Below are 17970 nucleotides of genomic sequence, written 5' to 3'. Positions count from 1 at the left end.
CTTCTCTCCTAACATGATGACTAAGACCCAGTGACATGGAGGGACATGCTGTGTCTCCTAAAGATAGCCTGACTTCAGCCCCCTGTGGAGCCAGGAGCCTGAGCCATCTTCCAGTGGTGGCTCTGAAAATAAAGCTGCAAACAGGGCTCCTACTCCCCTTGGCTGCTCTGGGCCCACAGGTGGGGTGTCTGCACCTGAAGCATTGGAAGGGAGGGTGGAAATGAGGCAGTGGGCCAGGGGCTGACTTTACAGCCCCTGAGACCCTTCTGGAACCCACACTTGGAACATGTGATCCTGTCTCAAGAGCACAACTGAGGAATGAATCAATGTCACTGACTTCAGGAAGTTTGCTGAGCATCGTGATTTGGCTGAGTGCTGGCCAAATATCTCAGTTCAACCAAAGTATTCATTATTCCCACTTTCCAGATGAAAAAACCAAAGCTACTCAGATAGGAACATGATTGGGCCACAGTCACACTAATGGTAAGTAGCAGACTCAGGATATCATGGCATCTTTCTACATCAGACCCACTAATGTGGGGCTGGCTTCACCCTCAGCCCCCTCTTTCGTCACTGCCTCCATCAGCAGTACTTGCCTCTCCTTGAGCTTCTCTTCCCACCCCCGCCAGAGCCCCAGGTGCCACCCCGACCCTCCCAAAACAGGCAAAGGAGAGTGTGGAGTGTAGGATCCACGAGGGAAGGGATTATATCTACTTTATGCTTCACTATTCCTTCTGCCTCTACAATAATGCAGGATAAAGAAGGCACTCGATTCATATCTGTTGAATAAATAGTTCCTTTTCTTTCTCCCATAGCCCAGATCCAATTCATTAAAATTCCACAGGATCCACATTTCCAGAGCATATCCAGAATATTTAACTGAATGGCCCAAATGAAAAAAGACTGACCATACCAAGCGTTGGTAAAGACATGAGGAATTGAAACTCTCAAACACTACTAGATGGAAAACAGTTCGGCCATTTCCTACAAAATTAAACATACACCTAACTTAGCATAGGATCCAGGTGGCCCACAGCCAGCCATTTTACCCAAGAGAAGAGGAAGCATTTGTCCATACAAATGCCATTTGTCCATACAAAGGTCTGTACACACACCTTCATCACAGCTCAATGTGTGACAGCCAAAAACTAGGAACAGGGCAAAAGTCCATAAGCAGGTGAACGGGTCTACAAACGGTGGTATCGTGGAGTTCGGCTCCGCAAGGAGGGGGATGAACATACAACGACGGGAATGAGTCTCAAAATAATTATGAGTGAGAACAGTAAAAACAAAGAAAAGAGTACATATTTTTTGTATGACTTCATCTATACAAAATTCTAGAAGGCGTCAAACAACCTGTCATGGCGGCAGGATCAGTGGTTGTCTGGGATGTGAGGGCTGCTGGGCCAGGGGTGGGGAGAAGGAGCAGGATGGTGGGTCATCAAGGGCCACAATGAAGCCTTTGGGCATCAGGGACATGCTCATTGTCTTGATTATTAGACGGTTGCAGGGAGGTATACACCTGCCAAGACACGTGCAATGGTACACCGTACATGCAGTTTTCTGTGCGTCAATTCTATCTCAGTAAGCTGTTTGTTGTTCTAAAAAAAAAAAAAACATACATCCAAAATCCAACCAGCTCTTACCACCTCCATTGCTAAGCACCCTAGTCCAAGGGCTACCACCTGGATGTCTCACCCTGTATGAACCAGCCCTGCTGAAATTTCTCCTGTGCCAGAATATTCCATCCTCTCTGCAGGAGATGTGGCAGTTCCTGCTCCCCAGGTCCACCCACCCCCAGCTGTTCTGCTGGTTGGCCGACAGCAATTCACAGCTCCCTCTCCTCCAGAGCATTGCTCTTGGCAGACAGAAGTCACCTTGCTAGGGAGGTTACACCCCTATTGCAGGGACACCAACAGCCAGTAGCTTGCTGACTGACATAGGGTACAGAAATCTAATCCCCTTCCTTCAAAAGCAGATGGCTTTGCAGTGTGGTTTATACTCCAGAGTCCCACCATCGAGGGTCAGGCCAAAGCTAGATTTTATCTGCAATCACATTCTTGCTTGGCTCCTTTCTCTCCCTTGTCCTAATTTATTCCCTTTCTCTATAGGTTTGTTGTTGTTGGTGGTGGTGGTGGTGGTGGTGCTGTTGGTAGTGGTGGTGTTTTAAGCAGGCTCCATGCTCAGCGCAGAGCCCAATGTGGAGCCCGATCCAGGGCTTGAACTCACAACCCTGACTCAGCCACCCAGGTGCACCCCCACCACTACCATGGGTTTTTCCTAAAGGGCCCTCCCCCAGTCAATCCTGGAAACCTGAATACTTTCTCAGGCTCTGGGAACCCAACCTAAGACAGTCAGTACCAGTGTGGACCTGGGCAGCGATCTGAGCATAGGATCTGGAGGGGATCCCCTGTGGGCCCTTGGCCCTCCGGAATAAGTGGTAGCAGTGTAGTTGCTAAGCCTTCCCCCTGGGGAGAGGGGGGGAGGGAGGGAGGGAGAAGGCTACCTACTCATGCAGTATCTCTGGAGTTTGAGAGAAACAGGAGAAAAAGCATAAGGACTGGCAAACTGGTGGCTACTGCCAAACACCAATGCTTTGAGGAGAGAAAATGACAAGCTTGGGACAAGCGAGCATTAATTTAAGGCAACTGTGAGAGGCAGGAGACTTCTTCAACAGCATTTAAAGAGCCTCACCTCCAGCAGTTAGCAGACAGAGTGGAGACTAAACCCAGGACAGAATTATAAGAGAAGTCTTCTCAGCCCCAGCAATTCAGATAGGCCAGATCAAGGCCCTGAGAGGAAGAAGTAGGGCCCTGAAATTTGGGATAGAGACATCCAAGTAGATACTCTTGAACCCCCAATTTTCCTGAACCCCTGGGCCTGCTGAAAAGGCCCAACCCCCACCCCCTTGCTTTAAGTCTGAATAGACGCCTCAGCTGAGGGGGTTGCCTTTGAGGATAATGCTGGCCCTCTCCGTGATGCTCCCCAACTCCTTTCCTGGCCACCAGAGCCATAACCAGGGCCAGACTGCAGCACAGATTCACCAGCAAGTGCTCAGCCTGCTAGGGGAGAGAGAGGTCATGCACTGAAGGAACAGTTAAGATCCAGCTCATAGGAACAAGGAGAGCATGTATGGAAGTGGATGCTGAAGGAGGGAAGCAGAATCTCAAGCTGGATCAAGAAATGTCTACCGGGGCGCCTGGGTGGCTCAGTGGGTTAAAGCCTCTGCCTTCGGCTCAGGTCATGATCCCAGGGTACTGGGATCGAGCCCTGCATCAGGCTCTCTGCTCAGCAGGGAGCCTGCTTCCTCCTCTCTCTCTCTGCCTGCCTCTCTGCCTACTTGTGATCTCTGTCTGTCAAATAAATAAATAAAATCTTTAAAAAAAAAAAAAAAGAAAAGAAATGTCTACCAAGAAACACCTGGGTGGCTCAGTTGGTTAAGTGTCTGCCTTAGGTTTGGGTAATGATCCCAGGGTCTTGGGATGGAATCCCACATCGGGCTCCCTGCTCAGCGGGCAGCCTGCTTCTCCCTCTGCCTGCAGCTTTCCCTGATTGTGCTTGTTCTCTTTCTCTCTCTCTCTCTCTGACGAATAGGTAAAATCTTTAAAGGAAAAAAAAGAAAGAAAGAAAGAAAGAAAGAAAGAAAGAAAGAAAGAAAGAAAGAAAAGAAATGTCTATCAATATGGAGGCACCCTCTACATTGCAGGATTCGACACCCTGGCGAAGGAGCCCTGGAGGGTGGCCTTCTACACGGCTGGTATGGCTATTGGAAGCTGCTGTCAAAGACTGTGAGGAAAGGGGTCCAAAGACCCCTTTGAAATTGAAAACTTCAATTCAATTAGTGTTGAAGGACCATGTGGCCCTTAAAGCCTAAGATATTTACTGTTTGGCACTTGACATAAAAACTCTGTTGACTTCTGATGGATGGACGTGACTAATAATAACATCACGTCCTCAGGGACGCCTGGCTGACTCAGTCAGAGGAGCAGGTGACTCCTGACCTCTGGATCATGAGTTCAAGCCCAGAATTGGGTATAGAGGTTACTCAAAAAATAAATAAATAAAAACTTTTTTGAAAATAACATTATGCCCTTAAGAATCAATAAGGGTATGATCTATGTTTAGAGTCAAACAAGGTGAAGCATGAACAGAAGACTGGGATTAGATACCCCAATGGAAAATCAGTCCTTTATTCAATTTCTAGACTTGACCCAGTTCTCAGACCCAGAACCCCAGCTGTTAAAGAGAACTGGTCCCCGTAAGGTAGTACCTTGCAACAGTATAGTAAGTATGGGTAGTAGTCATTCCCAACTGGAACTACTTTCATTTGCTCTAGGGAACAGAGAATTACCATATGGAAATGGAATGTGCAAAGCTTTTAAGGGATGTTAGAGGGCATAAGCTAGCATAGATACCCCAAGACCCAAAGTCCCATTATGGCTCCTTCATTAGAGTAGAGGTACATGAGGGTTCAGATAAACAATGGTCATGGCCCAGGATCAGTGGTCATATCTCAATTCCCAAATACATAATTGGAATATATCTGCTTAGCAATGGGGCAAAACTTCGGAATGATTCTTTGTCTAATAGAATGAGCTCTTCTAGCACAAAAGGTTGTGTGGAGCTGAAGCTGCCCCCTTCCCTGGACCCAGATGGTAAATCAAAAATATTACCACTTTCTGGGGAATGGAAGAGATTATCAGCATCCCCAAAGACTTAAAAAATGTGGAGGAGTTGGTCCCTCTGTCCTGTCTCCCATTTAACACAATAGTCTGACCTCTGTCATGGCAGACAACAGTGAACAATGACAAGCTTTACCAAGTAGAAGCCACATTTGCAACTTCTGAGCTGGATATGGTATCATTTTTTTTTTTTAAGATTTTATTTACCTTAGAGAGATCATGCATGCATGGGAGTCGGGGAAGGGCAGGGGAGAGAGAGAGAGAATCTCAGGTAGACTCTGTGCTGAAAGCAGAGCCCAACATGGGCCCAATCTCACAAGCCTGGTATCATGACAAAAATCATGGCCAAAATCACCTAAGTGTTTGGGCCACCCAGGCGCCCCTGGATGTGGTATCTTACCTAGAATAAATTGACATAGTTGCAGATAAGTGATATGTGGCTATTGATCTGGCAAATGCTTTCTTTTCCATAACCAGCAGAGAAGAGGACCCAAAGCAGTGGGACAAACAGCAGTATTCATCCACAGCCCTCTGTTCAATCTGTCACAGGACCCTGCTCATTCTCCTTCATTTTCTCATGATATATCCATAGGGGACTAGACCATCTAGGCATTCCACAGAACTTACTTGTTCACTATACTGATGACATTATGTAAATCAGAACTTTAAGAATAAATAGGAACAAGCACAACAACAAGTAAAGATCTAGAGGGTAGGGCATAAACCCTACAAAGATTCAGAAGCCTTCCAGAATCACTGTTTTTAGAGATTTCATGGTCTTGGGGGATATTGGGACATCCCTTCCAAAATGAATAACAAGTTATTGTATCTTGTCCCTGGGGACTGAGACTTTCCTTTGGCTGTGTCTTCTGTGTCACTGAAGTCTCAGCACCCAGCACCACGACGCCTACCACACTAATAAATGCGTGCATGAACGAAAGGAACTAAAGGAGCCCGGAAGTCAAAGCCATGGCCAACACCATCCACGTCACAAGCAGCCAAACCTTGAGCTTGCCTCTTTTGAGGCCAAACCCTGGTACAGTCAAGTCTGAATAAATGAATAAATAGGAGAAGCAATTCATGCTTCTAGGTCATTCTCTATAAAGAATCATCCAGGTTCCTCAGGTTCCTGTGACCAAACTCATACAGATGACTCTAAGTCATGAAGGCTTTTAAAGGGAAACAGAAACCAATACCTTTAAAATCCTGTCATGTGTTAGACACTATGTGCATCACATTATTTCATTTTAATAGTTCTCTCAGATTTTACTAACATCCCCACTGTACAGATGTTTAAGAGGTTCCCAATAAGCAGGAATCTCAGACCCAGCTGCCTACAAGGATGAGTAGGTAGAAAATGAGCAAAGTGTCCCCAGTCACAGGCAGCTGGGAGATGTGGAGATGGTGACAAACTGGAAAGTGTGTGTACTGTCACAATAACCAACACATGAGGTGAAAATTTCTCCTGATGATTGTTCAAAAAAAGCTAGAAATCGGGGCGCCTGGGTGGCTCAGTGAGTTAAGCCGCTGCCTGTGGCTCAGGTCATGATCTCAGGGTCCTGGGATCGAGTCCCGCATCGGGCTCTGTGCTCAGCAGGGAGCCTGCTTCCTCCTCTCTCTCTCTCTCTGCCTGCCTCTCTGCCTACTTGTGATCTCTCTCTGTCGAATAAATAAATAAATAATCTTTTTTAAAATAAATAAAGATTTAAAAAAAAAGCTAGAAATCACAACTTTGGGGAGAAAATCTCCTCATTGGTGACTGCTAACAATTAATTCAACAAATTACAAAACCCTGTGAGGGTCAAACAAAATGCATGTCAGAGCCTTCTATGACCCATGGGCCATCAGTTTTCAACTTCAGTGGTCAAGGATACAAGCATCAGTATATATTAGAATAAAACCCCTAAGGGTCCTTCAGACCCAATATTCTGTCATCCTGTGGCTCCAAAGCTCTTCAGTGCTCTGATCACCAGGTCTGTGAGGAGAGGCCTTCTCCTCCCCTTCCCCAGGCATGATCTCCCCCAACCCCATCATTTCTGTTTCCATCCATCTAAGAGACAGCTTCAAGCCTTCCAGGTGGGCAGGTTAACTCAGAACATTAAGGATCTATTTCTGCTTTCTCCAGGGATGGTGAGGGCAAAGCGTTCCAGCCCAAAGGAGGAAAGATTCCTAACATCTGACCCTGTCATTGTTCCTCACGCCTTTCAAACTTCCACACACTCTGGTTTCTTTTGTCCCTCAGTATGGCAAGGTGGGTGTTACTACCTATCTGATGGGTACAAGAACTGAGGCTCAGGAAAATTCAAGTTTGCCCAAGGTAACACAACAATGTTGCTGGGACCAGACTTGAGTTTCCTGAGATGCTTTTCTAAGGCTCTTTTCACACATCCACTTCATCCAAAACAACAGATGCCCCTGGACAGGCCTGGAACAGCCACATGGAGCCTTCCAGCCCAGGGCCGTCTAGCCAGCATCATCCACCATGTATGCCTGGGAGCCACAGATGGTTCTGTCAGCCCTCCTGCCCACACCCTGGGTCCTCTGGGAAGCTCCCTACCCCCAGTAATATAGCCCCCAACGTGCTGGCTTCCACTGCAGCCATGCTATCTGTCCCCAGTCCCCAGCCTGTGCTGAGAGGTTCATTTGCCTACTGAAACCCTGGGCATTAAAAGGGCCAAGGAGGATTTTGTAACCACTGACTGCTGCTGTTGCTAAGAAACAGGTCCTTTAAATTCAATTTACAAAAAAGATAGAGAGAGTAAGTGAGCGAGAGCAAGGAAGAGATGCTCGAACATCTGGTTATCTTCCCTGGCTGTCTCCGGTGACTATGAAAATGAGATAAGTACCTTCCGAGACGCATGCCGACCCTCTTCAAGCCACTTGCTAACTTTCCTCTGAGCTAATATTTTACATCAGCAGTGGGCAGGGGGAGATGGCAGTGGGGGAGGGGGCTCTTGCTGGAAACTTGGTGGGTTTAAGACAATTCCAGCCACCTTTTCCCCCTCCAGGCATGACTCAGTTGCCCAAGACAGTAAGCTCCCTGGTTCTTGAGGCCAGTGCCTCTCACCCCTACTTCTACTGTCAAAATAAATTATGCACATAAGCCTAATCTTCTCTGGTTTAGGATTTCCACACAGGTTATGTTAGCTCTTATGCAGTAAATATACTTTCCCACATCACAGATGAGGAGGGGAAGAACATGACGGTTGGAAAATGCACCTGTACCAGGAGTGGAAGGGGTATAAGCCTCATCTGCCAAGAGCAGGTTCAGCCACTCACTTCCCTCTTCAGGCTCACACAACTCAGCCATCTGCTGCAAAGTAGAGTTGGACCATGACTTCCCACAGTGTGCACCACATACAAACAGTGTTTCAGGGAAAGCTACTAGGTGTTTGGTTTAAAAAAAAAAAAAAAAAAGAGTTCTCTGGCCAAAAATGTTTGGAAAACACTGGGCTAAAGTGAACTAGGCCTCCCCACTAGGAGATTTCTCAGAGCCTTTCATGCTTTAACGTGCTATAGGAATCTCTGAGCAGTTCGCTATCTCGGCTTGGCTCCCACCAGAAGCTATGATACAAGGGTTTGAGCACAAGTAGTTGATTTGGAAGGTGATCCCGAGGAACCCTGGTAGAGAAATAAAGAAGAGAGGCAGGGAAAAGAATGTGGCCATAATGGAGGAGCTATCAAGCAAGTCATCTCTGCAGGCAATGGGAGCTTTGTCCAGGGGGCTCTCTGGGATGGGATGGGATGGGATGGGATGGATGGATGGATGGATGGGATGCATGTCTCCGAGTTATCCTGCCTGGAAGCAATGGAGCTGTGCATACTCCAGCTGTGGCCGGTCATTGGTCGAGGCCTGCTCTTGCCAGGCTGGGGAAGGGCGTTAGTAATCCTCATCAATTGTCAGGCACTTCTGTCATTCCCCAGGCATGAGCAGAAAGACCTCAGGCAGAACTGGCAGTTGGAAGTCCAACCCAGTGCCCTAGCCTGACAGCGACTGGGAGAGACAGGAGAGAACCGGACAGTGTCTGCTACAGACAAGGGAGAGAGCTGCCCTTTCTAAGGCTTATTGACCACAAGACTCTTTAGAGATCAGCTCCCAGAACTCATGATCTGTGGAAGAGTTCATCAACCTAGGAGCTTTCTGAAGGCAAGGCACCTCAAAGAGTCTGAGGCAATAATCTCACAATGACCAAAGAGATACGTTTGCTCACCATTTCCCAAAAGCTGGACAGATGAATTCTTACAAACATGAGACAAGTTTGGCTCTGATCTGCTCCCAGTTCATCTTTCAGAAGATCTGCCCCATTTCTGAGACCCTGCCCCCTGACCTAGGTTCCAATCTGACCACCCCAGCATGACCTTGTATCCATACGGTAAACTCCTGCTACAGCAGGCCTATCATATTCTTAGGGCCCTCCACCCCAGGTCACTACCTCCTTCTGAGGTCCTTAAGTTAGCCAAAAACAGAGAAACTATCCTAGAGTGCCTCCTCCACTCACCCCTCTCCTTTCACTGGTCACTCGGACCTGCAGCCTAGTTTTTGAAAATAAATAACAGTAGTAATCCCAAGAGAGGCAATAGCAGGATGGTTAAGAGCTTAGGTACCTGAAATCAAATTGTACCTCCACTACTCACTACCGGCATGGCCTTGAGCAAGTTATTCGATCTCCTTGTGCCTCAGGTTTCTATAAAGCAGAAATAATAACAATACTTCCATCAAAGAGTTATTACAACTTGTTAGTTATTATTAGAATGCAATGCACAGTGCCTGAGGACAGTAAGTACTCAAGAATGATGTCATCAGGAATAAAAATGACAGCAGCTAATGTGTTTTGAGGGCTATCACGTGCCAGATACTATGACAAGCACTTTGTATGCATTAAATCACTGAATCACAATTATCTACTTACCTGCCTACCTATGTTATCATTCTCCTTCTCTCTATGTAGAAATGAGGCACAGAGCAGTCATGCCACTGGCCCAAAGTCACTATGTGGGTAAACAACCAGGAATGCTTGTCTGATGGTGGAAGCTCAGAAGTGCAAAACAAGGTTTGCTGCTGCTCAAAGACTACTACTAGGTTTGTCTTCTAGGCAAGGATCTTTCTCTTTCCTCATCCCAGAAAGCTATAGAAAATGAATGGCTCCCCTTGGGCCCCAAGATAAATACCTGATCTTTAGAAGTAGAAGCTTTTTACCTATATCCTCTCTGCCAATCAAAGCCTGTCCCATGCCATTAGATTTCCTTTCTCCCAGGAAGTCTTCCATGATCCTTCCCATACCCAACCACAAGGAGGTCTCCCTCTCCCTAGGTAGAATACTGTCCAAATGTGACATCCCTTTGGTATGTTGACCTCCTGTTATCTTTGTGTAGGTCTCTGCAGATTTGATCTTATGAGAAGATATGGCTGCCCACAGAGGCAGAAGCATTGCCTTAAACCCCAGGCTACATTCCTGAGTCCAAGTGTGTCTGGTACTCAGTAAAGAGCCACACATCCTAGCACTGAGAGAGAGGCAAGAAATTATCAAGCATTCTCATCCCTTCCCTGCATTTTACAGAGAGGGACAATAATCTGCTTCAGTCACCCAACCAGGCAATGGAAGAACCAGACTCAAACCTAGGATTCCTGACTCTCAGGCTACAGCTCTCACTCTGAGGATGCAGAAGACTGTTTCCAGCATGATTCATGATCTTGAATTAATCACTAATATTTCTAGCAAGGAACTTACATCACCCTGCCTTCCTACCGCCATCACCCATCAGAGAGGGGACACTGAGTCCGCCTCTCATCTCCCTGGCCCACTTGCTCCTCCTCTCCTTGAGATTCTCTGCAATTATAGCCCAGTGTCTGGAGATATCCCACCCACCCCTGAGACACTGGAATGTCAGCCATTAGTCTCCATTCTCTGCACTCTCAAATGAGAGAACCAAGATTAATGAAGCATCTTCTCTCAATCAAGAAGCCATTTCAGGCTGTGCTTTTAAGCCCAGTGAGTTGTGCAGATGAATTAACACCATTTGACCTTTTTATTTTCCACGGGAAGATTTGTGGCACCCCCCCCACCCCCACCCCATCTGAAGAACAAGCATGCTCCCAGCCACTTACATTCAGCAGGCTCAAGTGTGGGCCCAGAGGGAGGGTATCGTGTCCCAGCACTGCAGTCAGATTACTCCTCAGAGTGGCTGGGAGAGGGGGAAATCGGTGGATGTCATTTCTGGGGGCTCCTCAAACTCAACATACCCACAACTAACAAAACACAAGAGATCCTTCTCTCTCAACAGGCAGACAGAATCTGGAAAGGGACCCCAAAAGGTAGCTCTTGCCAAGCCAAGTCCTTGACATGCAGTGGGGGAACCAGAACTGAGTCTGAAGATAAGCCAGAGCAATATTTGTAAGAGCTAACAACAAAGCATAGCATGCACACCAACCTACCAGAGCAGACACCTGCCATAATCCACCATAGTGCTACCCAGGCACATCCCAGGGGCTATTGGCTGCAAACAGAGCATTTCCTCTTCCCAAGAAACAGGAAGGGTTGGAGTGTTGATCCAGAAAGAGAGAGAACATGCAAAGAGAGAGGAAGACCAAGTAACATGGCAGAAGACTAGAATCCAAGTCATAGAAACAGTCAAGGGGCATTTAAAAAAATTAAAATGTCTTGTCTTAAATTTTAAGTTATGTTTTTGCAAAATAAATCACTCCTTCACAAGCTTTCAGTGGATGTTTCTAAACACTCAAGTGCCTGAGAGAATGGGGTATGTGTGTGTCTTTGTGTGATGTAGCAGGGGTGGGAGTAATGGGGAAAGGGCTGAAGTCTATATCTGACCCCCCACACTTCTGGACAAGAATAGTGCATAATGGTCCCTAAGTCATCACTAGACTAAACTAATTCAGCAGAAGCTCAAAGCAAGAGATGACCATGAGCAATGCAGGCTTTTTAAAAACTCTTGGGGTCACATTTGCTTCTAACAAATCTATTCAAGGTTCAAGGAACCTCAGTCCAAGAAAATCTTATTCAGATCTGAACAAGCAGAGTAATCCAAAGTGACATCTGAGTTACACAAGCAAGATTGAAGTCACCCTCTCTACTACCAGCAACTGCCCATACCCCCATTATGTGGCTGAATGCCACCCCAAGCCAAGAGGGCCAAACCCTGGAGTCATCCTTGACCTGTGCCCTCACTACTAGTGACCAATGCTGTTAGATGCCTTCCCAATATCCATTCCCCACTTTTTCCCAACTAACAGAGCCATCATTTGGTTTGGGGACAATGTGCCCAGTCCTAGAAAATGGATTGCAATCAGTCTGAGCTAATTGTGTAATTGTGACAATCTATTTCTCATATTCCCTGCCTCCCTTGCATCTAAGAGTGGCCATGTGAGTCAGGCCCAGACAACATAGCCTAAGCAGAAGTCTGCTGAGGATGATTCTGAGCATTTAGTTGGCTCTTCTGATAGAAGGAACTGATGGGGCACTGTCTTCCTCTTCATCTGGGGAGGGAATGTAGAGGAGATGTCTGGAATTCTAGTAGCCATCTCGTGACCACAGTGAGAAAGCCCAAAGAACATCATAAAACTAAGCTCTGACAGTACACACAACTGAACCCTGCCTACAACCACCAAGACTCAGAGATATTCTGATATGAGAAAATGAACTCTACTTTTTTTTTTTAAAGATTTTATTTATTTATCAGAGAGAGAGGGGAGAGAGCGAGCACAGGCAGACAGAATGGCAGGCAGAGGCAGAGGGAGAAGCAGGCTCCCCGCCGAGCAAGGAGCCCGATGTGGGACTCGATCCCAGGACGCTGGGTTCATGACCCGAGCCGAAGGCAGCTGCTCAACCAACTGAGCCACCCAGGCGTCCCTGAACTCTACTTTTGTAAGTTAAAAGTAATCAAGTGTTCTGTGTCTTGTACCTGAACACATCCTAAGTGATCCCCTCCCCTTTTCACATATCCAAATTGTCACCAAATCCTATTCCCTCCGTCTCCTGAGCACATTTCCCTCCAAACACCTGGTCTCCACCTCTGCTCAGCCCAAGTCCTTTATGAGGACACTAAAGGAGTCTTCCTAAAACATAGATCACTGTGAAGCCCAGCTCTTGTTACTTTAAGAGAAGCTTAAATTCAAGGTTCCTTATGACATGCCCCCACCTGCCTCTGAGCAGGTGATTTGTAACTTAATAAATTTTTGTCTCCTTTTTTTTTAAAAAAAATGGCATTTAGAACCCAGAGCAAGTTAGAGAAGTATAGGGACAGATGAGCCACAAAAAAGGAGGCATTTTGGGGCTGTGCCTATGGCCTGCCAGAGCCGTGTTAAGGACTGTGGACTTAATTCAATATGAAGCCATTGAAGGACTTTATTCAATATGAGCCTGCAGACGAAGGAATGGAAGGCAGAGGCAGGGAAGGCTATAAAGACAGCCACCTGTTCCCCCAGACAGCTCCCTGTTCTGCTCCTTGTTCCCAGGGACCCCAGTGCACACACCGCCCTCCCATGTGCAGACGTCCGCATTGGGGCTGTGTGAGGGCCAGGAGACGTGTGACTCACATAAGATCATCCTTCTCCTCATTGTTTCCCTTTTCCAATAAGGAAAAAAAAAAAATGACTTTGGTCTCTACCCACAGCTGTACCACTCGTGACATTCATCCCAGTGTGACAAGAGAGGCCACGTTGGCCAGAAGTGGAAGGACAGAACCATCTGGACACTGCCTGAGCTCACGCATGGGCAAGCTTGGCATTTCCCAACAGACATGGCAAAGCACCTCCTCGGGAGTGGGTCAGCTCAGAAAACTCCCTGTACAGAAAACAAAGCTTCGAAACCCCATCAGCAGGAGCTAAAATCCATTCCTAAAATAAACAGAACCCAGCCCCTCACTGTGTCTCTACAGCTAACTCACAACTGAAACAGCCAATCTAAATATCTTTTTTATTTGGTGCTTCTTTCATAGCTTGTCAATAAATATTTTCAGTTTAAAAAAAATGTTTTGACTTCCTTGCAGGAATATGTACTCTCCTTATATCAAAAAACATCTAAAGCTTTATGATCAAATTTTTTAGCAAACAGATAGAAATCCAAAGGGGAAATACATTGTGAAATATGCAAAACAAGCCTTCCCACTCTCCATTAAAAAAAAAAAAACAAACACAGCAGCACACATGCAACTCTCCAGCTCATTCTCCAGAGCCCCAGAAACCTCCTTGCCCTTGGCAGCCAGGCCGTGGAGAGCCCCCCCAAATCCCCACCATCTGGCATTTTTGTCTGCAAAGCACAGGCCCTTCTACCCTGGGCTGCCTGCCCACTCTGCGGATGGAGGCCAGGCGCTGGCGGGGACTGCCTGGGCTCTGCCTCCCTGCTGGGTATACACACACACACACACACACACACACACAAACACACACACACACACACACACGCTCTAACACTAACACTCTCAGCTCTGCTGCTTCCTGGCCCTGCACGGTGTGCTCAGGCCAGGCCTGCCACTCTGTCCTGACCTCGCCTTCCCCACACACCAGCCAAGGGGGTCCAAATGTGAGAGAGAGGGTGAGGGAGGAAGTGGCTAGACTGGAGGGGGGAGGGCAAGGCCCTGGGGGGGTAAGTGGGCAGGTGGTAGAGAGGGCTTCATTTGCTGGACCATCTGTCAGAAGCAAAGGAAAGGCACCCAGCTCCACAGCCCAGGACCCTCATGCACACACACTCGCACACACTCACACGTGCACATGCCCACGCACACAATACACAACCACATGCATACACACATAGACACCCACACATGTGCACGTACCCACAGAATCCCACACATAATGATAGACTCAAACAGGGCTGCCTGGGTGGCTCAGTCGATAGTCATCTGCCTTTGGCTCAGGTCATGATCCCGGGGTCCAGGGGTCAAGCCCCGCATTGGGCTCCCTGCTGGGCAAGAAGCCTGCTTCTCTCTCCCACGCTCCCTGCTTGTGTTCCCTCTCTTACTGTGTCTCTCTGTCAAAAAAATAAATACGATCTTAAAAAAAAAAAAAGATACACTCAAACACACATCCTCGTCGACATGTGCACACATAAATGTACACAAATGGGCACCTACACAGACATACACAAGCATATGCACAAATAAATATACCACCTATAGAGTCATACACACACTCACACTCACACATACAACCATGCACACAGACACAACCATATGCGTGCATATTAAACCAACACCCATATGTAGTCAAACACACATGAACATACTTATACACATGATCACACACTCCCACACTCATCCATTCTCTCTCACATGCATCCTTACACACCATGCATAAGTAAACAATTATGTGTACATACACATGCCCGCAGACACACAGTATACATGCACAAAGGCACATGCACACACATATATTCCTGCCCATGCTCTGCCACTGCCACCCAATACGGACACCCACCCATATCTACAGACACTCTCTCACATGCACACCCAAATACACAAAAGCTTGCATACACAGGGACATGAATACACAACTCTGTTGTCCTAGTGAGGTCAGGTTGCTTTAATCAAATACCACCGACTGGGTGGCTTCAACAATAAGCACTTGTTTCTCACAGTTCTGGAGGCTGAGAAGTCCAAGGTCAAGGCACTGGCCAACTGGGTGTCTGGTGAGGACTGTCTTCCTGGCCTGTGAACAGCTGCCATCTAGCTACATCCCCACATGACAGAGGGAGCGCTTTCGGGTCTCTTGCTTTCTTCATTAAGTGCGTCCATGCCATCATGACCTCATCTAACCTTATTTACCTTGCAAAGATCCCGCCTCCAAACACTATCACACTGGGGGTTAGTGTTCCAAGGTATGAATTTGGGAGGTTGAGCATACATTCAGTCCATAGCATATATGCACACACACAAACATACATGCACACCCACACACAGTCACACACATACACATACCCCTGCACATTTGTGTAGGTAATCATACATGCATATGCTTATGCCAACACAAAGACTCACGTATACAGCCAACACAGACACATTCACACAATTGTCTACTAACACATACACACCCACACTCAGACATACTTATACATGTACACATGCTCACAAATACAGACACAGACATATGTCTACTCATGCAAACAGATCCATATAATCAGAAATACAGAAATGCAGAAATACACTGATGCACACATATACCTCCTCACATGCACACCTATGTCCACACACATTTCTACAATTACATAAGTGCATACATGAGCACACAAACACTTAATCACATGTACACACATATATGCCCATTATCTCTCTCTCTCTCTCTCTCTCTCATACACAGACACAGACAGCCTGCTGGCCATCTTTTCTTCCCATTAGGAAAAATCACATTCACTGCCAATATGCAGAAGACTCTGGTATGGTCACACCACTAGGCCTCCAGGAGTGAGAACAGCTGCCACCATTCCCCACTATCCCCAACATGAACCCACACTTACCCTCCCCTGCCTTTACCATCTCAACACCATCTGCTGTCCCCCAGGGGACACCTGGTCCAGTGTTCTCAAGCCCTGGCCACGTAGCAGATTCACTCAGCACTGTCCATCAATACTGACCCTGGGACCCTGATTAAATTGATCTAAGGTGGGACCTGGGTACTGAGTTGGGATTTTTAAGTTCTACAGCCTCTCTGGCATAAATCCCCATCCCAGCTACATAACTTCAGAGTACTTAAGCAGGAATTACCTTCTCCATCTCTAAAATGGGAGAAACAATAATGCCTATTTTACAGGTTGTTCTATGGATTAAATCAGATAATCCATCCAAATCACAGAATGCATAAATGTTAGCTATTGTTACTATTACTAGTTTTATAAGACCACAGTATATTCCTGGGAAATGTTGAGACCAAAATTTAAAAAAAAAAAAAAAGCTGAAAGTAACCCCTGAAATTTGTATGACCCAGAAACCATCTGGGCCCATCTGGTCAACCTCCTTCTGACCCCTGTCTCCTGCAGGACCAACAGTGCATTGGTACTTCTACCACCCAGAAGTCAGCCTGAGGGACTAAGCATCACCCTCTTCCTGATTGTTGTTTTCTTCTCCTCTTATTTTCTTTAATACAATAATGACACAAAGACATCCTCCTACACATGCCTGAGGCTGCGCTATCTAGAGCGGGTTCCCATCATGCAGGTCTGCCACCCCCCTGACATGTCAGAATTATCCAGTCCCCACTGTTGTGATGAGAAAGCAGAGCCACAGAGAGCTTAGCAATGTGTCCCAAGTCAGTCACCAAGCAGCAGATGTGTCTGGTTCCATGTCCAGAGTTTTCTCCACTGACATCCTGCCAGGCCATTACTCCTCCACCTCCATTCTCTGTGCCCCCTTCATACTCTGTACTCCCTTTCCCTCCATTCAGAAGTCGTTCACAGCCAGGGTGGCCTGCCACTCTGGTCAGGAGAACAAGGGGTGTCACAGACTTGATGGGTATAAGCGTTTAACACCACAGTGAGAAGTAGTTGATTATAGCCCTATTCCAGAAATGCTTAAAATGGAGGGCAGAAGAGAAGACAATCAATATTGGTCAATGGACCTCGGATCACACTACTAAAAGCAGGACCTAGGGGAACCTGGGTGGCTCAGTCAGTTAAGCAGCTGCCTTTGGCTCCGGTCATGATCCCAGGGTCCTGGGATTGAGCTCTTCGCTCAGCGGGGAGCCTGCTTCCCCCACCCCGCCCCCCACCCCCGCCTGCCGCTCTGCCTACTTGTGCGCTCTCTCTACCTCTCTCAAATGAATAAACAAAATCTTTAAAAAATAAAATAAAATAAAAGCAGGACCTAGACAAGAAGGAAGAAGAGGACAAGACCAGTATTTCTGACTACCTCCTAGGCCAGAAGCACTGTGAAGGCATAAATTGATATTGTAGGGAAGATAAAAGAAAATGTGGGTTCAGAGTACCAAGTTGGCTTGAGTTCCAGCTGCACCATGTCCTAGCTATGTGATCTTACTGTCATAGCTTCTTTAAAGTGTACAGTGGGGTCTGATGAGGTCAGACCTAGAATATATGATCGTCTAGTGCTGGAACACCCAAAGAACTCAATAAACCTTGGCTATTTCAATATTATTAACTATTATCCATATTTCAAAGCTTTATTAAAGAATCATGGTCCAAGTGAGGACTCCAGGTTATTTCAAAATATATTCTATTTTGAGTGAACTAACATGGTGTCCACTGGCTGGACCCTGTTATCAGGCACGAACTCCCAGTGTTATCTCATTCTGTTCCCCACATATAACCATGGAGGTGGCACAGCTCCT

Source organism: Neovison vison, chromosome 2 (assembly GCF_020171115.1).
Source record: "Neovison vison isolate M4711 chromosome 2, ASM_NN_V1, whole genome shotgun sequence".
Classification (NCBI taxonomy): domain Eukaryota; kingdom Metazoa; phylum Chordata; class Mammalia; order Carnivora; family Mustelidae; genus Neogale; species Neogale vison.
The sequence above is the reverse complement of the archived record's forward strand: the minus strand, read 5'-3'. Positions refer to the sequence as shown.